This window comes from Corythoichthys intestinalis, chromosome 20 (assembly GCF_030265065.1).
Source record: "Corythoichthys intestinalis isolate RoL2023-P3 chromosome 20, ASM3026506v1, whole genome shotgun sequence".
Lineage (NCBI taxonomy): Eukaryota > Metazoa > Chordata > Actinopteri > Syngnathiformes > Syngnathidae > Corythoichthys > Corythoichthys intestinalis.
Window position 1 is genome coordinate 8490590 of NC_080414.1, and position 22453 is coordinate 8513042.

Here is a 22453-nt window from a genome sequence, read left to right on the forward strand (position 1 = left end):
AATTGATTAATCGTTGCAGCACTAGTTACATATGATCACAAATGTTATGAAAATATTTTATAAAGGGTGAAAAGTTACGCAGTGTTGCTTCAAGTTGTGTAGAGAAAAAATATATACAATAAAAAAAAACAGACATTATAAGCAGTTACAATGTTATTCGTTAATTGAGTATTCTTTTCAACGAATAATTTTGTACTTGTTTTGGAATGCCTACTTTTACTTTTGTAAAATTATTTAGAAGTAACGCTACTCTTGAGTAAAATTTTTGGCTAATCTACCCAACCTCTGTTCATTATAAGAAAATGTTCTCAATTAGACATGCTGTAGCTTCCTTTAGACATAAAATTATGGTCTGCTACTTAGTAACTTGAGCTACATAATTGACGAGAAACATCAATTTCAATAAACATTTTGTATGTAAAGACATTTTTACAAATGTACAAGCCCTAAGCATAAAATACGTCCATTGCAGGGTGTCTTGCATGGCTTCCCCATAGGCTCATTTCCCATTGAACAGTTCAGTCATTAACCTTCAATCACAGCTATCTGATGGCCAAAGCTATGGAGCAGCAACTCATTTGCTTAATAACAAACGCTATCTCTCAATACAGGATGAAAGTAGGCAGTCGGATAGTTAAAATTAGCTGTGGGAGTGAGCGTATCCTTCCCATATTAAGTCAACCAATGAGGTGTTGAGAAAGTAGCGTCTCATAGTATTAGTTTTAGTTGTATATCCATCCCTAAATAAAAATGTCAAACTTTTTATTGCCCTTTTGCATCATGATTCCATGCAAGATTCAAAAGTGACAGTCAGCTCACTAATAAGTTATATGCTGGCTGAAAACACGAGACAGCAAGAAAGGGTTTTGGGGATATTTTGTCAGCGGCGGGCTTAGACATGAGTCATTGGTTGATCTGCCTGTGATATCTGATGAATTGGCATGTCACAGTGGAAGCGGCAGGCAGGCGGCCACAATACAGCAATTAGCAATCACACACACACTGTTGGACTGCTCTCATCTTTCATGCCACCACTGTCAAATGTGCCACAACTGATTGGCTTATTCACAAACTGCAGTGTTGGGAGTATTTGCATTTAACATACGAACTGAAAAATAACTGACAAGGCAGCTCGTCAGCTCTGCACTGGAACAGAAATAGCCGGCTAGATGATTTTCAGAGACTATATATACCTGGACATAGACTACATAATGATATTGACGGGAAACGGGGCCGATTTATACGGGGGCCTGCATTGTTGGCGTGGCCGTCAAAGCTGACCGAGTGGAATCACAAAGGGCTTTTTACGTTGAAAATTCTTATAGAAAAGCCTCGATTCTTGGTTAAAAGCACCAAAAAAAAAAAAAAAAAAAAAACGTGCAGTTAGCATTTATTTTACGTATATATGTCGAAGTACGATGCTAGTCTGTAGGTCAATGTGCAAAAAAAAAAAAAAAAAAAACGTGCAGTTAGCATTTATTGTACGTAAATATGTCGAAGTACGATGCAACTCTGTCAGTCAATGTGGCGGCCGCCATATGTAAACAGAGCTTTTCTGGTGAAAATTCCCGTGAATAAATGCTTAAATCCCCGAATTCTTTATAGACATGGACATAAAACAGTCTCGATTCTTGATTAAAAGCAAAACAAAACAAAAAAACGGGCAGTTAGCATTTATTTTACATAAATATGTCGAAGTACGATGCTAGTCTGTCAGTAAATGTGGCGGCTACCAAATGCAAACACAGCTTTTCTGGTAAAACTCTTGTGAATAAATGCTTAAATCCCCTAATTCTTTATAGATTTGGACGTAAAAGAGTTTTGATTCTGGGTTAAAAGCAAAAAAACGTGCAGTTAACATTTATTATACGTAAATATGTCAAAGTACAATGCTACTCTGTCAGTCGATGTGGCGGCCGCCATATGTAAACAGAGATTTTCTGGTGAAAATTCTCGTGAATAAATGGTTAAATCGCCAAAATCTTTATAGATATGGACGTAAAACAGTCTCGATTCTGGGTTCAAAGCAAAAACAAAACAAAAACGTGCTGTTAGCATTTATTTTACATAAAATATGTCGAAGTACGATGCTAGCCTGTCAGTCAATGTGGCGGCTACCAAAAGTCAAACAGAGCATTTCTAGTAAAATTCTCGTGAATAAATGCTTAAATCCCCAAATTCTTTATATATTTGGACGTAAAACAATCTCGATTCTGGGTTAAAAGCAAAACCAAAAAAAACAAAAACAAAACAAAAACGTGCTGTTAGCATTTATTTTATATAAAATATGTCGAAGTACGATGCTAGCCTGTCAGTCAATGTGGCGGCTACCAAAAGTCAAACAGAGCATTTCTAGTAAAATTCTCGTGAATAAATGCTTAAATCCCCAAATTCTTTATATATTTGGACGTAAAAGAGTCTCGATTCTGGGTTTAAAGCAAAAAAACGTGCAGTTAACATTTATTACACATAAATATGTCAAAGTACGATGCTACTCTGTCAGTCGATGTGGCGGCCGCCATATGTAAACAGAGCTTTTCTGGTGAAAATTCTCGTGAATAAATGGTTGAATCGCCAAAATCTTTATAGATTTGGACGTAAAACAATCTCGATTCTGGGTTAAAAGCAAAACCAAAAAAAACAAAAACAAAACAAAAACGTGCTGTTAGCATTTATTTTACATAAAATATGTCAAAGTACGATGCTAGCCTGTCAGTCAATGTGGCGGCTACCAAAAGTCAAACAGAGCATTTCTAGTAAAATTCTCGTGAATAAATGCTTAAATCCCCGAATTCTTTATAGATTTGGACGTAAAAGAGTCTCGATTCTGGGTTAAAAGCAAAAAAACGTGCAGTTAACATTTATTATACGTAAATATGTCAAAGTAAAATGCTACTCTGTCAGTCGATGTGGTGGCCGCCATATGTAAACAGAGATTTTCTGGTGAAAATTCTCGTGAATAAATGGTTGAATCGCGAAAATCTTTATAGATATGGACGTAAAACAATCTCAATTCTGGGTTAAAAGCAAAAACAAAAAAAACAAAACAAAAGCGTGCTGTTAGCATTTATTTTACATAAAATATGTCGAAGTACGATGCTAGCCTGTCAGTCAATGTGGCGGCTACCAAAAGTCAAACAGCATTTCTAGTAAAATTCTCGTGAATAAATGCTTAAATCCCCAAATTCTTTATAGATTTGGACGTAAAAGAGTCTCTATTCTGGGTTAAAAGCAAAAAAATGTGCATTTAGCATTTATTTTACATAAATATGTCGACGTATGATGCCAGTATGTCTGTCAATGTGTTAAAAAAAAAAAAAAAAAAACGTGCAGTTGGCATTTATTTTACGTAAATACGTCGCAGTACGATGCTACTCTGTCAGTCAATGTGGCAGCCCCTATATGTAAACAGAGCTTTTCTGGTGAAAATTCATGTGAATAAATGCTTAAATCCCTTAATTCTTTATAGATATGGACGAAAAACAGTCTCGATTCTGGGTTAAAAGCAAAAAAAACGTGCAGTTAGCATTTATTTTACAAAAATATGTCGAAGTACGATGCTAGTCTGTCAGTCAATGTGGCGGCCGCCATATGTAAACAGAGCTTTTCCGGTGAAAATTCTTGTGAATAAATGCTTAAATCTCTGAATTCTTTATAGATATGGACGTAAAACAGTCTCGATTCTTGGTTAAAAGCGAAAAAAATAAACGTGCAGTAAGCACTTATTTTACGTAAATATGTCGAATTACGATGCTAGTCCGTAGTGGTTAATTTCTCCCATTGATTTTTTTCACAACGTTTCAAAATGCATGCATGGTACGAAAAATATGATAATTACCTTGAATACTCGAACAAATCACTCCTGAGACAATCCTTCCTGTTTGTATGCGGTACAGCTTTTGTACTCTTTCAACCTAAATCCGGCGTTGGATCGCTGAATGTGTTGACTAACTGTGACCGACTGCGAATACCTGAAGTGGACTGTAGGACAGCCCCCTACTTGACGGCGTTGCACAGAGGCTAATGGGTGTGACCCGTCAATACAATTATGAAGTCTATGACCTGGAGGTTTGATCCATAATATGCTAAATATGTGAAATTTGTTGCCAAAGTTACGTATAAAGTATTTTAGGAGCATAAACATAAAAAAACAGTAGAAGCAGTAAACAAGGTTGTAGCAGGTCTCATTCGATCATGCTGGCAGTCTTCGCAATGTACTCCATTCATTGTGTTGCAGATTTTGCTTTTCCATGCCAATATTTTTGCACTCATTTCAAAGAATTTTTGAAGAAAAAAGGTTCCCTTTCCACTTACTGCTAAATAACATTCATTACTGCACACTTCTCCTTTTAGAAGGTGGAGATCAATGTCATTGCTCCTTTCATTCTGTCAAATGTGATCAGAATGAACAACATGTCCTTCTCCTGATTAAATGTTTTATTACTGAAACTGTGTCAGGTGACTTGAGATATGTGAAAACTAGCCCCGCAACGCCCTCAGCGGTAAAGCTCTTAATCTTAAATACTCCCACCAAAAAAAGGGATTTACACCTATTCTCAGGATTCCACAGCTATCATGCTGTGGGAAATCTTTACTTTGAATATTATTGCAGCTACTGGGCTGAACCCCATTACGCCTCAGCACCCTTGACGGTATTTGTCATATTCTCCATGTACTGTACAAAAGGATGAAACGAGCTGCTTTCTGGTGATGTTACCATCAAACAAGGCCACATGTTTTTCTTTTTTTTAGTATTCATAAGACTGAGCAGAACTGAACACTAGAGGCAAACCAAACTTTTAATCCATCTGATGAAATGGGAATTATGCCCACGAAGGTCTAATGTCTTCATGGAAATGTTTTGATTTTTTTTTTTTTTAACTGTAAAAGGGTTGGGAAAGGCCAAGCACCATTGCAAATTAAAGTGTCAGCGCAAGTCTGACCTTAGCCTTGGATCATAAATCTGCTCTTATAGCATGCCGACCTGTAACATACAGAAACCCATAGCTTTAAAACTAATGGTTTAGCTAATCAGTGTTGGATGAAGTACTCACTTTTTTTTTTTTTACTTAAGTAAAAGTACATATACAGGTGCAAAAAAATGCTTAGGTAAAAGTACAAGTATTGAAGAAACATTTATTCAAGTACAAAAGTACTTGCTTTAAAATGTACAAATAAAAAGTAAATAACAAGCATATAAGTACATAACAAGCTCATTAAACAGGCCTAAACAAGAACTATACACCCTTATTCAAGATGAAAACAATTTGACCACAGTAACATATTCAAACTAGGCCTGCAAGCAGGACTGAACGGGCCCTCGCAATCTAGCGCAACTCGGACGTCACGCAACTCGGACTGTGTGCAGGTCAGGGTGGTGGCAGATCCTCCTCTCTAATCATCTCATTAGAACCTAACATGCTCGAAAGTCGCCTATTTACATTCCCACACCCAAGAGATAAAAACCCCTATTGGAGAGAGTACTACAAAAAAGGAGCCACTACTGAGCTGTGCAGCCAAGCCCTTATTCAAAACCAAAATTAATCTTCTAACTGGGCCAATTCGACCAAGTGTGCCAACTATTGTGGCTCTATAAGCTCCCTGAGTCTCTGAAAAAAAATATTTCCTTTAAATGGCGAACAAAGGGTCGTCACGGCAACAGACAGAGACATGTGGACATGGGCCGTAAAAAAGTATTTTAATAGGTCTTGAAACTACAATGACCAACATGAAAAGAACTGGACATGTTTTGGAAAAACGAGTGACTTTCTATCGCCACTAGTTGGCGCTGTAGGGTTGATGCAAATGACCCCTACAAGGCCCTTCAGGGTATGACTCAACAAGCACGGGAAGTTTGGCGCAGATATCTTGTATATCTGCCGAGTTATGACTGTTTAAAGTTTTTGGAGAGAAAAATTGTTGACAGTCATTTTCACTTTCCTGTTTGGACCCCTCCGCTTCAACGAAACTTCAATATTTTTCATCAGGCACCTGAAGACAGGTCTTAAGGTTTCCCTTATGCAGGTTTGAGGTAGATTGATTTTTTCCCTTTAGAGGAGGAGTGTGTCCCGTAAAAAAGGGCATTTCCTGTTCCCACTAGGAGGCGCCAGGCACAAATGGTAAATTTTCAATCCAGTCCTGCTCAGGCTGGTATACCTCACACACATGCCAGATTTAAAATAGATTGAACGTTGTATGAGGGAGTTATCAGTCATTTTCCGAATTCGGTGTTTTGGCGAAAAAATGGAAGAATTTGGCGCCCCGCCCAGGTCAGGCCCATGAATGAAAACACACCATTTTTATAACTTAAGATTTCATATGCCTCATGAACAGTCTCACCAATTTTGAGAATGATCAAACTAATTCCCTAGGTGCCAAGGTGTAAAATGTGCACACTGTAAATCGATAAAAAGTTCACATTCAATCCAAAATACCCGATTTCCTGTAGGATTTGGAATGTGTGTGCAAGAGACTTTTTGGAGCAGTTTTGCACAAAGTTTTGACTCTCCAAATTTCATCACTCTATGTTAGAAAAACCTAAATGGAGAGACCTTTTTGAAAATTTCAAGGGGGCGCCACTGAGCCATTTTGTTAAATTTTTTCGTAACGTTGCAAGATTATCGAACGTTATCCAAAGCCGCATGTATGTGCAAATTTTGGTGAGTTTTTATGCATGTTCAAGCCTCCAAATGTAAACTCCTACTGTGAACCGATAAAAATTTCACATTCGATCAAAAATACCCGATTTCCTGTTGGATTTGGAATACGGGTGCAAGAGACTTTTTGGAGCAGTTTTGCACAAGGTATCGACTCCCCAAATTTCATCACTCTCTGTTAAAAAAACCTAATAGGAAACGCCTTTTTGAAAAATTCAAGGGGGCGCCACTGAGGCATTTTGCTACATTTTTTCGTAACATTGCAAGATTATCGAACGTTATCTAAAGCCACATGTATGTGCAAATTTTTACGAGTTTTTGTGCATATTCAAGCCTCCAAATGTAAACTCCTACTGTGAACCCATGAAAATTTCACATTCGATCCAAAATACCCGATTTCCTGTTGGATTTGGAATATGGGTGCAAGAGACTTTTTGGAGCAGTTTTGCATAAGGTATCTACTCCCCAAATTTCCTTGCTCTATGTTGAAAAAACCCAATAGGAAAGGCCTTTTTTAAAACTTCTTTCTGTCGCCACTAGTTGGCACTGTAGAGTTGATGCAAATGACCCCTACAAGAACCTTCAGGGTATGACTCTCAACAAACACGGGAAGTTTGGCGCAGATATGTTGTATATCTGCCGAGTTATGACTGTTCAAAGTTTTTTGCGTGACAAATTGTTGAAGTTCATTTTCACTTTCCTGTTTGGACCCCTCCGCCTCAACGAAACCTCAATATTTTTCATCAGGCATCTGAACACAGGTCTTAAGGCTCCCCTGATGCAGGTTTGAGGTCAACAGATTTTTTTCCCTTGGAGGAGGAACCTGTCTCGTAAAAAAAGGCATTTCCTGTTCTCACTAGGGGGCGCTAGACCTAATGGGTAATATTTCAATGCACTCGTGTTAAGGGTGGGATACCGCATATACATGGCAGATATGAAAAAGATTGAAAGTTGTGTCAAGGAATTATTAGCCATTTACTGAATTCGGTGTTTTGCCGAAAAAATGGCCGACTTTGGCACCACGCCCAGGTCAGACCCGTGAATGAAAACACACCATTTTAGAAACTTAAGATCTCATATGTCTCCTGAACAGTCTCACCAATTTTGAAGATGATCCAACTAACTCCCTCGGCGAAAAGGTCTCAAATGTGCACCCTGTAAATCGATAAAAATTTCATATTTGATCCAAAATAACCGATTTCCTGTTGGGTTTGGAATATGCGTGTAAATGCTTTTTTGGAGCGGTTTTGGACAAGGTATAGACCCCCCAAATTTCATTGCTCTACGCTGACAGACCCTAATGTTATAGGCCAATTTTAAAATTTCAAGGGGGCGCCACTGAGCCATTTTGTTATATTTTTTTGCAACGTTGCAAAATTATCGAAATTTACAATTTTCCGGACGTATGTGCAAATTTTGGTGACTTTTCGTGCATGTTCAGGCCTCCAAATTGGCCGTTTTCATTTGCCCTGAAAAATAAAAAAAAATAAATAAATAAATAAAAATAATCCTTTGCAAAACAATAGGGCCTTCGCACGCTTAGTGCTCGGGCCCTAACAAGTACAGTATGTCCTCTGATTAGTATGACTATTTAGCATGGCACTTGTACTAGTGACACTGCCTTATTAAGTGTTATACCTTATAGAACAATCTATGCACCGCTTACATCAGGAGTCGGCAACCGAAAATATTGAAAGAGCCATATTGAGGGGAAAAAAAAAAAAAAAAAAACACATATGGAGCAGCAGAATGTTTATATATGGCTCATCATGAAGGCAACATATGCTCTATGTATCTATATTAGCGACACAGTGATCCCTTGTTTTTTGTGGTTAATGAGACCCCACCCCGAAAATAAAAAAATATGCGAAGTATGGGCGGAGCTTATTTGCATTAATAGAATTATTTGGGGGGGGGTTGTTCAATGTATTTTTTCTTATTTCACAGCATTAGAGATACAAAAGACATGCCCCCCCCCAAAAAATGTTTTTAAGAACTGCAAATGCTATGATTATGATATAAATGAGATATATATGGCGGAAAACACAGAAAAACTGAAAAATCAGTTTCTGCTCTTGCATTCCTCTTCAAAAGAAATGGCTGTAGTTTAAGCTAAAACAACTGTTGTGTTTGATAGAACAATATGTCTATATGCTGCCATAGCAGATTCATGGTGCATGAAGCCCCCAAACTATTTTTAATTTGTCTGTTTTACCCTGAAAACCCCCGTATACAGACATCGCGCAACCGCTTTTGTTTCAACCCAGCCATAAAACGAAGGTAATTAATTATATTTTATTATTCAAAATGTCTGTCCTTTTTAGCTTAGAATCATTAATTGATGTCTCAAATTTCGTTAAAAAAAAAAATTAAAAAAAAAACTTTAAAAATTATTCACTCGCATATTTTAAACTTTTAAATTATGTCACAATGAAAAAAATGGCGTCTGTAGAAAAGTCACGGATATCTACCTCATAACTATCGCTTAATTGTATTTTTTTCATTACTGTTGCATTTTCCCCAATATTTTAGATAAGTAATCGATCCAAACAAATAAAAATTGAAAAACATTTAAAAGGGTAAATATATGAAAATGTCGACCACTCCTTGATGTCTGCGATTTCTGCATCGCGACCCTTGTTATATTACCATGTTTCACCCATAAAACCCCAAAATAATCCAGCTGTGACCATTCACAGCTGTGTCTTGACATTCAGTGATACATGCTACATGAAGTTTTTGGATCGAAACAAAGTAAGTACGCGATAATATTTCGTTAAAGTCATAGCGTCTGTAATTCTGTTCTCGCGTGCTCTCACCTCCAGATAGGGTTTTGCTGTTTAGAAAACATTTTTTCTAAAAATGCCCTCCTGTTCAAATGCTTTCTTCCCCCAGAAAATTGAGATTTTAAGCTTTCCAGTGATGTATCACACATGCATATCGGACAATTTTGAAAGTTTGCTAAATTGGGGGTCCCACAGCGGAACTTCAAGTCACCTGAGTGTTTTCCGCCATATATATTAGTGGTGTAACAGTACACAAAAATCTCGGTTCGCTACTTACCTAGGTTTTGAGTCATGGTCACGGTTCGGTTCATTTTCGGTACAGTAAGAAAACAAAATGCAAAATATAAATGTGCTAGTTGTTTATTACACACCTTTCAACAATAGGAACATTAGCCTATACAAAGCTAGAATTCTGCTCAAAAAGACCCCGCGTATTGGTCAGCTTTCTTTCTGAAAGAAAGAAGAAAAAAGAAGTCCTGTGCTGAAGAGAAAAGCAATCCCAATGACAAAGATTTTAACATGTATTTTACAAATGAAATGCCTCAAGGAATCATTTTTTTTTCTTATGAACGGTTTTCAAAAGCTTTATTGGTGGATTTTCTCAAGTTAAAGCGCCACATAGAAATTCATAAATTTAATTGTGTAAGCAGGATCTGTGTATCATTCTTATTATTTAATTACAGGTGTTTTAGCTAATTTCAATGTATTTTATTTAAATGGGCTATTATTTATTTTATGTGTTTATATTTTACAAATGTGATGTAGTATTCATTATATTGTATATTTTATGTTGTATAACTTTAGTTCGTATGGGAATATTAGTTCCTACTTGTTTTGTTGTGGTAGGAGGGTTTTGTATTGAACACGGGGCCGGGTTGGTTATTATTATAGCAGAGAAGACAGCAGTAAATCAACAAAGACAAGTCAAATGTTCCCCGATCTACCACTCAAAAGATCTGATGGACTCAAAAAGTGGGTTACAATTGCATATTAGTTTGAAAATCGACCGGATCCACCATATTTTTACACGAGTGACTTCCGGTCTGCCCGATACTAGCTACCGGTAGTAGTATTGACGCAAGAGGGTCGCGTCTCGCGTCAAATAATAAACTCTGCCGTTCTTTTCACGTGCGTCGTGTTGAGTTGCGTCTAACACGCGGCCGCACTGCGACTGGTGTGCATTGGCTGATTGACTTTAACGCCCGCGTTTCACTGTGTTCTCGAAGCGGCCACGTTGTCGCGCCGTTGACGTTTCTGGGTTATACTGTCCTCTCATTATAGTAGAGAAGACTGAGTAAATATAATCTACACAAAGAAACTGTAACCCGAGCGACTCACAGCCTCGAAAAGTAAGGGTTACATTACGTCAGAAACTCGTTCAGTATGCCTCCGTTCCGAACCGAGCACCACGTACCGAAACGGTTCAATACAAATACATGTACCGTTACACCCTTACTAGATACATATTGAATCGGCTTCATGCCAGAGATTCCCAACCCTAGCCAAAATCAAGAGGTGCCAGATCTTGTTCCGGCAGGATCCGGCACAAATTATCCCCAGGTATCAGCGCTATAAAGTTTAGCCTTCTGCTATAAAATTTACATAATTTCATTGCATCGCAGTGCTCTTGGAGTAATTGAAGATGCTGCGCAAGTCTCTTGTTGTTGTGTGTGCGTGCGTGTTTGTGTGTGTTTTAATGGATGCAAACTCTGACAAGATGCTCATCTCCTCTTCACGCAGGGCGAGGGCGGGTTAATCCTCTCTGATTCCACTGTCACTCATGCAAGCTGACAAGAGCCACCACGGCATGAAATGACAGACACAGCTCTACACCAATGAAGCGTCAAGTGGCGATATGAAAAATAGCATAACGAAGTAAAACTTTTTGATGGAAGTTGAAAGGCCTGCACTTCCAGGGTGAAGGAGAAATAACAGCGGAGAGTAAACGTTTTGAGCTTCAAGTGTGAGACTTGTGCTAAGAAACGCAATATTTTTTTTAAAAATTAAACAAAAAAACAAGGACGCAACCTGAGTAAAATATGAGGCGTTGATAACCATAAATGCCTTTTTCCCTCTCTCGAGGTGTTCCCTGGAGAGTGCTTGAAAAAACAAGTCAGACTGTTGGGCTTTGTTCCCTTGGGAATGCTTGAATTCCCAAAATGAAAGAATTTACAGTAAGTGTATCCTTTTTAGAATTTTGTCCTCTTTGTCACTTGTTGAAGAGCATTTGACGATTTGTAATGAACATGAACCTACAGTGGGGCAAATAAGTATTTAGTCAACCACCAATTGTGCAAGTTCTCCTACTTGAAAAGATGCCTGTAATTGTCAACATGGGTAACCCCCAACTATGAGAGACAGAATGTGCAAAAAAAGAAAGAAAATCACATTGTTTGATTTTTAAATAATTTATTTCCAAATTAGAGTGGAAAATAAGTATTTGGTCAACTACAAACAAGCAAGATTTCTGGCTGTCAAAGAGGTCTAGCTTCTTCTAACGAGGTCTAACGAGGCTCCACTCGTTACCTGTACTAATGGCACCTGTTTTAACTCATTATCGGTATAAAAGACAGCTGTCCACAACATCAATCAGTCACACTCCAAACTCCACTATGGCCAAGAGCTGTCGATGGACACCAGAGACAAAATTGTAGACCTGCATCAGGCTGGGAAGACAATCTGCAATAGGTAAAACGCTTGGTGTAAAGAAATCAACTGTGGGAGCAATTATTAGAAAATGGAAGACCACTGATAATCTCCCTCGATCTGGGGCTCCATGCAAGATCTCACCCCGTGGCGTCAAAATGATAACAAGAACAGTGAGCAAAAATCCCAGAACCACACAGGGGACCTAGTGAATGACCTACAGAGAGCTGGGACCACAGTAACACAGGCTACTATCAGTAGCACAATGCGCCGCCAGGGACTCAAATTCTGCACTGCCAAACATGTCCCCCTGCTGAAGAAAGTACACGTCCAGGCCCGTCTATGTTTCGCTAGAGAGCATTTGGATTATCCAGAAGAGGACAGGGAGAGTGTGTTATGGTCATATGAAACCAAAATAGAACTTTTTGGTAGAAACACAGGTTCTCGTGTTCGGAGGGGAAAGAATACTGAATTCCATCTGAAGAACACTATACCCACTGTGAAGCATGGGGTTGAAAACATCATGCTTTGGGGCTGTTTTTCTACAAAGGGACCAGGATGACAGATCTGTGTAAAGGAAAGAATGAATGGGGCCATGTATCGAGAGATTTTGAGTGAAAATCTCCTTCCATCAGCAAGGGCATTGAAGATGAGACGTGGCTGGGTCTTTCAGCATGACAATGATCCCAAACACGCAGCCAGCAAAGGAGTGGCTTCGTAAGAAGCATTTCAAGGTCCTGGAGTGGCCTAGCCAGCGTTCAGATCTCAACCCTATAGAAAATCTGTGGAGGGAGTTGAAAGTCCGTGTTGCCCCAAAACATCATTGCTATAGTGGAGATCTGTATGGAGGAATGGGCCAAAATACCAGAAACAGTGTGTGAAAAGCTTGTGAAGAGTTACAGAAAACGCTTGGCCTCCGTTATTGCCAACAAAGGGTACATAACAAAGGATTGAGATGAACTTTTGGTATTGACCAAATACTTATTTTCCACCATGATTTGCGAATAAATTCTTTAAAAATCAAACAATGTGATTTTCTGATTTTTTTTCCACATTCTGTCTCTCATGGTTGAGGTTTACCCATGTTGACGATTACAGGCCTCTCTAATATTTTCAAGTGGGAGAACTTGCACAATTAGTGGTTGACAAAATACTTATTTTCCCCACTGTAAGATAATCATGCTCAGTTTTAATGTTAATATTATGAAGTTTGTAATGATAGACATTTAGAACTGTTCTGCTTTATACTGTGACATACTGTGGACAGACTTTCATGCATTTATTCAATCAAATGGGACTATCACTCCCTTTTCTGGTCCATTTGAGAAGGATCCGCCCTTGATGGGGACTATAACCTCATACTAATGGAAGAAGGAAGGTGTTGTCACCAGAGTGGAACTGATTTTCTAACCTTCATGCTTGACTAAAACAGATGGAAACTCACCTTAACTTCTTTGTCCAAGGTAAGGCAGAAAGGTACCTTCCACATTTTGTCCAAAAACTTCATTCATTCATTCATCTTCTGAACTACTTATCCCCACGAAGGTCTTCATTATACGGAACCTCTAAAAGGACAGCGAAAGAAAATAAATTTAGACAATCTGGTGCGCACCGGATTGTCTGTAGTGCATTCCGAGACAATGTAATGGTGATGATGTGCAAGTTTTGCAGTAAAATCTTTATAGTTGAGTTCAAGATTGAAGTAAAAGCTCAATTAAATACGCCAAAACTGCTGGTGTCTGTTGCACACCTACAGTTTTGGGCCTATAAAAGTGAACTTTCTGGTGCGCACCAGATAGTTTCTAGTGCGCACAACATACTATATCTGGTGCACACCAGACAGTTTCTAATGCGCTCCACATACTATCTGATGCGCACCAAATTCTTTTTACTGTGCACCACATACTATCTAGTGCTCCCTAAACCAGATTGTTTCTAGTGCACACCACATACTATCTGGTGCGCTCTAGACCAGATTCTTTTCAGTGCGCACCATATAATCCTGTTGCGCACAGACCATTGTTTCTGGCGCGCACCAGATAGTTTCTAAAGCGCACCAAATTGTTTTAGTGTACACCACATACCTACATGCGCACCAGACACAATCTGGTGCGCACTAGACCAGATTAGTTTTAGTGTGCACGACAGACTACTGGAGCAATAGACCGGATTCTTTCTGATAATCTGGTGCGCATCAGATAGCTTATAGTGCGCACCACATGCTATCTGGTGTGCACCAGATTGTTTTTAGTGTGCACCACATACCATCTGGTGCACACCAGATTTTGTCTGGTGCGCACTAGACCAGATTGTTTTTAGTGTGCACCACATACTCCTGGTGCAATAGACCAGATTATTTCTGGTGATCTGGTGCACATTAGTTTCTAGTGCGCACCAACAATCTGGTGCCCACCAGATAGTTTCTAGTGCGCACCACATACTATTTGGTGTGCACCAGTTTGTTTTCAGTGCGCACCACATACTATTTTGTGCGCTCTAAACCAGATTGTTTTTCGTGCGGACCACATACTCCTGGTGCACAATAGAGCACATTGTTTCTGGCGCGCACCAGATAGTTTCTAGTGCACACCAACTATCTGGTGCCCACCAGATAGTTTCTAGTGCACACCAACTATCTGGTGCCCACCAGAGAGTTTCTAAAGCGCACCAAATTGTTTTAGTGTACACCACATACCTACATGCGCACCAGACACAATCTGGTGCGCACTAGACCAGATTGGTTTTAGTGTGCACGACAGACTACTGGAGCAATTGACCGGATTCTTTCTGATAATCTGGTGCGCATCAGATAGCTTATAGTGCACACCACATGCTATCTGGTGTGCACCGGCACCACATACCATCTGGTGCACACCAGATTGTGTCTGGTGCGCACTAGACCAGATTGTTTTTAGTGTGCACCACATACTCCTGGTGCAATAGACCAGATTATTTCTGATGATCTGGTGCGCATTAGTTTCTAGTGCGCACCACATACTATTTGGTGTGCACCAGTTTGTTTTCAGTGCGCACCACATACTATTTTGTGCGCTCTAAACCAGATTGCTTTTCGTGCGGACCACATACTCCTGGTGCACAATAGACCACATTGTTTCTGGCGCGCACCAGATAGTTTCTAGTGCACACCAACTATCTGGTGCCCACCAGATAATTTCTAGTGCACACCAACTATCTGGTGCCCACCAGATAGTTTCTAGTGCACTCCACATACCATCTAGTGTGCACAGGATTGTTTTTAGTGTGCACCACATAATATTTGGTGCGCACTAGACCAGATTGTTTTTAGTGAGCACAACATACTCCTGGTGCACAATAGACCAGATTGTTTCTGGCACACACCAGATAGTTTCTAGTGCGCCCCAACTATCTGGTGGGCACCAGTTTCTAGTGCGCACTACATACTATCTGGTGCGCACCACATATTCTCCTTAGTGCGCACCATCTACTCCTGTTGCGCAATAGACCAGATTGTGTCTGGAGCGCACTAGACCACATTGTTTTTAGTGCGCGCCACATACTACTGGTGCACGATAGACCAGATTGTTTCTGGTGCACACCAGATAGTTTCTCCTGCGCATCACATACAATTTGGTGCGCACCACATTGTTTTTAGTGTGCAACACATACTATCTGGTGCGCACAAAACCAGATTGTTTCTAGTGCGTACCACATACTATCTGGTGTGCACCAGATTGTTTATTCATTTTTTTTCTGTCAAAGTCCCTGTAGGGGCTCCATACATCTCACTAGATTTCACATTAAAACCTCAGACCACAGATTAAATACATGGGGAGCTCTTCAAATCGATAACAACACACCGTTCATCTGGCATTAGCATGTGCTTACTCAGCAGGAGCAACATTGGTGGCAGAGGTTGCATATGCAACTGGCCTACAAAACATATAGTCTACTGATACAAATGCTTTTAACAATCAGAAAAATCCATGATCTCCTAGTTTTTTTTCTTTTTTTTGGTGTATAACTACTGTTCCGTCAGTATAGTAAAACACAGACATCATTAAATTATTAAGTCAATTTTTTATCAAATGGTTCTTTATTTGCATCTTTGTGAATCAGCAGTAAAAATGGACCGATGACTGCAAGTTCTAGTTTTGCTTTTGCGACACTTTGGCTTGAATTTCAAATGGTTCTTGTGTTTTGTACCAGGCAGCTGTTCAATCATGTAAACATAGTGCAGATTCTGCATATATTGAGTCGCCATTACCAAAGACTGACATTAGATTATATTAGCAACGGCTGAAAACATGATTGGAAGTAGGGGTGTGAAAAAATATCGAATTGGTGATATATCGTGATACTTTGTATCCCAAAAGGTTATCGATATGCTCCTGCCAAGAATCGAGATATCGTTTTGAAAAGGTGTCAATGTCTAAAAAAAATTAAAATGAACCAACAAGTTGCAACCAAAATTTTCCACCATAATAGTGTCTCAGTTAATTCTTAGGCTGCATTGACTGTGCTCGACGCCCAATCCATTTAGACGGGGAACGTGCGTTCATTCGAAACCAGAGCATTCACAGTCATTATGTCCGATTTTCAGGGCATTTACAGGTCACTTGCTGCTCATTTTAGGGCATTTACAGGTCACTTTCTGTTGAGTTTGAGTCACTGCCCATTCATTTGGGTGATTCCCAGGTCATTTCCTGTTCTGTAACTCAAAATAAACAGGAAGAGACTCATAAAATACCCCAAAACCAACAGGGAGTAACTGAAAATGAACAGCTAAATGACCTTAAATTAGGGGTGTAACGGTACACAAAAATCTCGGTTCGGTACGTACCCCAGTTTTGAGGTCATGGTTCGGTTCATTTTCGGTACAGTAAGAAAACAAAATGCAAAATATAAATGTGCTAGTTGTTTACGACATACTTTTTTGCTTTCAACAATAGGAACATTAGCCTATACAAAGCTAGAATTCTGCTCAAAAAGTAGCGGGTATTTAAAGATAATATTCCAACAACAATTTTCCTTTCAGACCCCGCGTATTGGTCAGCTTTCTTTCTGAAAGAAAGAAAAAAAAAAAAAAAGTCCCATGCTAAAAAGAAAAGCAATCCCAATGACAAAGATTTTAACATGTATTTTACAAATGAAATGCCTCAATGAATCTTTTTTTTTTTTCTTATGAACGGTTTTCAAAAGCATTATTGGTGGATTTTCTCAAGTTAAAGCGCCACGCAGAAATTCATAATTTTAATTGTGTAAGCAGGATCTGTGTATTATTCCTATTATTTAATTACAGGTGTTTTAGCTCATTTCAATTTATTTTATTTAAATGGGCTATTTTTTATTTTATTATGTGTTTATATTTTACAAATGTAATGTAGTATTCATTATATTCAGGGGTGCACATAAGTGGTCCGCATGCGCGCATGCGTACTGGACGTAGACAAACGCGCTGGCCCTCAACGGCTTCCACACGCTTTTGCGTACCGATGGCTGACCACTGTATTTGCGGCGGACACGAGAAAATAACTTCTCAAAATGTCGAAGAGGCAGGCCACACTGAGTAATTACTTCCGTGTTCCCCCACCCCCGTAAAAAGACAGACAGACGACAGAGACGTCACCGGAGCGACCGAAAAAAAGGACTTTTGCTGAAAAGTGGCTACTGGAGGTACCATGGCTAGAAGCAAATGATGCTCGCACGGAAATGCGGTACAAAATGTGTCGTGAGAATCCCAATGTCGCCGATAAGAGTAGCGCATTTTATGTAGAGTCAAAGAATTTCAGCCATCCAAACTTTGAAAAGCACGAAAAAAACAGAGAGCATGTGGCAATTAAGCAAACTATCGATGTCAAACAGGACCCCACTCGCCCTATGGACAAGTGGCGGAATAAAGGTAATGAACAGCGACATGCACTGACAAACGTGTTTTTGCTCACATATTACAAAGCTAAACATGCACGTTCAATGAGGTCTTCTGAGGAGGACATCCCACTTCTAAAAAGGCTTGGAGTTAATGTGGGAGCCGCATAATGCCCTTTATTTTGAATTGGTGCTTTTTATTTCTTTACATTTCACTTCAAAGTAATGGGAATTTTGTTGTGCCAGTTGATGTTAATCAAGCATTAATTGTTAATATAATTAATTAAAGTTAATTGGCTCTAAGTAAAGCTTATCATAAATTTATCGCATCAGGCGGGTCGGCTCTCAAGCTCAATGAGGACCAAGTCACATCTCCAGGTCCTCCTCTGAGAACCTGGGCAAAAAACATTATGTGCACCCCTGATTATATTGTATATTTTATGTTGTATAACTTTAGTTCCTATGTGAATATTAGTTCCTACTTGTTTTGTTGTGGTAGGACGGTTTTGTATTGAACACGGGGCCCTGTTGGTTATTATTATAGCAGAGAAGACAGCAGTAAATCAACAAAGACAAGTCAACTGTGCCCCGATCTACCACTCAAGAGATCTGATGGACTCAAAAAGTGGGTTACGATTGCATATTAGTTTGAAAATCGACCGGATCCACCGTATTTTTACACGAGTGACTTCCAGTCCGCCCTAGCTAGTCGTATTGACGCAGGAGGGCTGTGTCTCGCGTTAAATAATAAACTCTGCCGTTCGTTTCGCATGCGTCGCGTTGAGCCGCTTCTGGGACGCGAACACGTGACCGCACTGCGACTGGTGTGCATTGGCTGATTGACTTTAACGCCAACGTTTCACTGCGTTCTCACGGCGGCCACGTTGTCGCGCCGTTGACGTTTCTGGGTTATATACTGTCCTACCGTTTTGGTCCTGATTAGAGTAGAGAAGACGCAGTAAATATAATCTACACAAAGAAACTGTAACCCGATCGACTCACAGCCTCGAAAAGTAAGGGTTACATTACGTCAGAAACTCATTCGGTACGCCTCCGTTCCGAACCGAGCACCCCATACCAAAACAGTTCAATACAAATACATGTACCGTTACACCCTTACCTTAAATGGTCCAAAATTTCCTCATTGCCTGGCATTGGCTGCCAGTACCGGCCATCGACGTTCAAGCCGTTTGAAGTGTTCAGTTCAAATGGATTGGACGTCTACTAACAATAAACTCATTTCAATTCACAGCAGAAGCATGTTTTTCTGTTTATTAGTTGTTCGTAGAATATGCTAGAATTATTTGCTGACCAATGTATCGATAATTGTTGTATCGTCAGATCAACGTTATCGTGAGCTTTGTATCACAAATCGTATCGTATCGTGAGGTACCAAGAGGTTCCCACTCCTAATTGAAAGCGTTCAAAGGAAGATGCAAATCAAACGAGACAAGACTTGAAGTTGTCTGTCTATGGCTGAATATTTCATTCAAAATCGGTAAGATAAATAGTGTTGCATTATGACAGCAGAAAGTAGCAATCGGGAAAAAATCGGGAGCCTCTCTGGTGTAGTTTTAACATTTCAGGTCCACAAAAACTCTTGGATGTTTTACACGAGCTTGATCATATGCAGACATGAACCTGAGCCTAATCGGAAAAATCGTTTATCTCCCCATCGCCTATTTTAGTTTTCTATCAGCACTTGATCATACATTTAGCAGTCACAACACTGCCACCTCGTCTTGCAGCATCTCCAATGACTCTCGCATTTGCCGAGCCACACGTGATCGATGCCTCCTGCACTTCTCCTGTCACAGACACTGCTTCGAGGTAATAACCAGCGTGACCCCTTTCAAAAACACTTCGCTTTTTTTTTTCTTTCTCAAACACCCACTAATCCAGGCAGGCTTCAGACACCGCGTGTCGCACACACAAGTCCACTGACAAAAACACATGCCGCCTCTAGGCAAATCAGCACCGAGCTATTGGAAATAGGCAATGAAGGCGAAACACTTGATATGCAGGCATCTGCTTTGTGGCTTATCGCCACTGCTCAACTGTGCAGAGCAATTGCTGCTTGGCTGGCCCAGTGAACACCCCCCGCTCCAACCCGCACGCCACACCCGCATCCCCTTCTACTCACTTTGTCTCCGCTTTGCTTTTCTGCCTGCTTGGAGGGACATTAATGGAATCATTTCCAATCATGTCAATTGTAATTAAATGGATGATTTCTCCCTAATGTGAAAGCTAGACTAGTACTGTTGAGGCATGGAAAGATCTACTTTGCTTAGAAAATAAATAAAAACAAATGAAGCACCAAAATTACTCTAAATTTCTGATGGAATCAATGCTTATTAGATGCACAAGTGTTCATAAGTGTCAATACTCTACTAAAAGAAAACCCCACAGTGATGACGGAAATTACTTTTACCAAAACTTAAATACAGTGTAAACATTTAATGAACATTAACCAATAAAAATCAGGAATTGCTTTTTAGTGAACATAATTATTAAAATATATATATCCAGTATATACACTGTACTATCTATCAGGGGTTGCGTTAACCAAATATTTTCCGTCGTTGACCGGTTTTTTAAAACGGTGACGGAAAAAACTGAAGTCCGTCCGTCATTTTGACAGGTTGCAATTCACACCCCAGACCACAGGGTGGCGAGTGAGCATATTAATTAGCTATTGTCTCTCTTAATGCATGACGTCGTTGGCTATTCTGTCAGAATATTGTAGCGTCACCGGGGTCTGGCGGCGGCACCGTGATTGACACATCAACGCGAGGTTCTTATTGGTGCACCCGGTGTGCCAGCGCGTCATCCAATTGGTGGACTAGATTGCCGCCTGTGTATAGACCCCAATCACATGACGTCACAACTCCGCCCCCCCCGACTGGAGCCGCCATATTGTGTGTCAGCTCGTCGTGTTTACACATTACCGCTACGTACATGCCTCCTATTACGGCGTGTTTTTCTGCTCGTTAACATTAATAATCAAAATGGTGAAGGCGTGTGTGGCGGTTGGTTGCAGTAACAGAGAAGATAGACGGAGAGACTTGAAGTTCTACCGTATTCTGAGAGACCCGAAGAGGAGAGCGAGATGGACTGCTGTAATTCGACAAGAAATCTGGGCACCAAACGATCACCACAGACTATGTAGTAGTCATTTTATATCTGGTAAGATGCATTTAATATATATTTAGAAGATTTTGGGCTGACAACCACAATTAAGATCATTGTGTGACGTTGGTTATTGGGGTCTAAATAGTTGCCTCTTTTTCTTTGGGGGCGGAGTTGTTGTTTTGTTGGTGTTGTTGGCGGTAAGCAGAGTAAAAAGAGGGAGAAAAATACCACGACTTCCGTGTGTAATTTTTCGCCGCCAAGCAAGCGTTACAATATTAATTAAAAATGAATGAAAACTAAATACTATTCAATATGTCATCATTATCATTTTAAAAATTTAAGTGACGGGTAAAAATAGATTATGACCGGATTTTTATGACCCTGTCAGTCAAAATGACAGACAACGAAAATGTCTAGCGCAACCTCTGCTATATATATATATATATATATATATATATATATCAGTGATGGATGATGTACTCTTTCACAGGAGCGAAAAAAAATACTTAAATAAAAGTACAAGTATCTAAGTACTTTAAAATTTACAAGTAAATAGTAAAAATATTCCCCACCGCCACACACGCACACCCACACAACCTCGACAGATTCATGTCGAGAACATGCCGCCTCCTCGCCCCCTTTGAAGAGGAGGAATATTAGAAGTTTTTTTTCGGCCAGCAGCAGCCACTGTTAAGTCATGTAAAAATTAGGGCTGTCAAACGATTAAAATTTTTAATCGCGTTAATCACAGCTTAAAAATTAATTAATCGCAATTCAAACCATCTCTAAAATATGCCTTATTTTTCTGTAAATTATTGTTGGAATGGAAAGACAAGGCGGATATATGCATTCAACACACAGTACATAAGTAGTGTATTTGTTTATTATAACAATAAATCCACAAGATGGCATTAACATTATTTCTGTGAGAGGGATCCACGGATAGACATACTTGTAATTCTTAAAGGATAAATGTGAGTTTGTATATTGTGACTAAATATTGCCATTTAGTGCATTTGTTGAGCTTTCAGTAAATGATACTGTAGCGATTGAACTGTTCTGCCCAAATGCATGATGGGAAGTGGTGCAACCACGGCTGTGTGTGGTGGCAGCAATTGATATATCTTCTCTGCGTTCGGTATGATACAGGGTGTTAAGAAAAAGATCAACTCCTGTCATTCTTCAGCACGTCGCTTCCCACAATATTTCTAGTTGTTGTGGGAGAGATGTTTAAGCTTTAGCCAATTAAAAGCACGGCTCCAATGACTGCTTGTATCCACTTCACTCACTTGATGGTGCATCTCAGCTCTGTATATATGTTAAACGGCGCCATTATAGGTTGTTTGCAGCAATGCGACAGCGGGTCGTGCCGCGCTTGCATTAATT

At 39.6% G+C, this 22453-nt stretch overlaps 1 protein-coding gene across 7 annotated transcripts in view; it reads right to left on the reverse strand.

Moving 5' to 3' along the window:
- neto1l (neuropilin (NRP) and tolloid (TLL)-like 1, like) overlaps positions 1 to 22453 on the reverse strand; it is a 267411-nt gene that overhangs the window by 196278 nt on the left and 48680 nt on the right. For all 7 annotated transcript variants that reach the window (XM_057824255.1, XM_057824259.1, XM_057824256.1 and 4 more), the window contains exon 2: positions 13533 to 13653. The gene's annotated coding sequence lies outside the window, so the exon portion shown is untranslated. The remainder of the gene's footprint in view (positions 1 to 13532; positions 13654 to 22453) is intronic.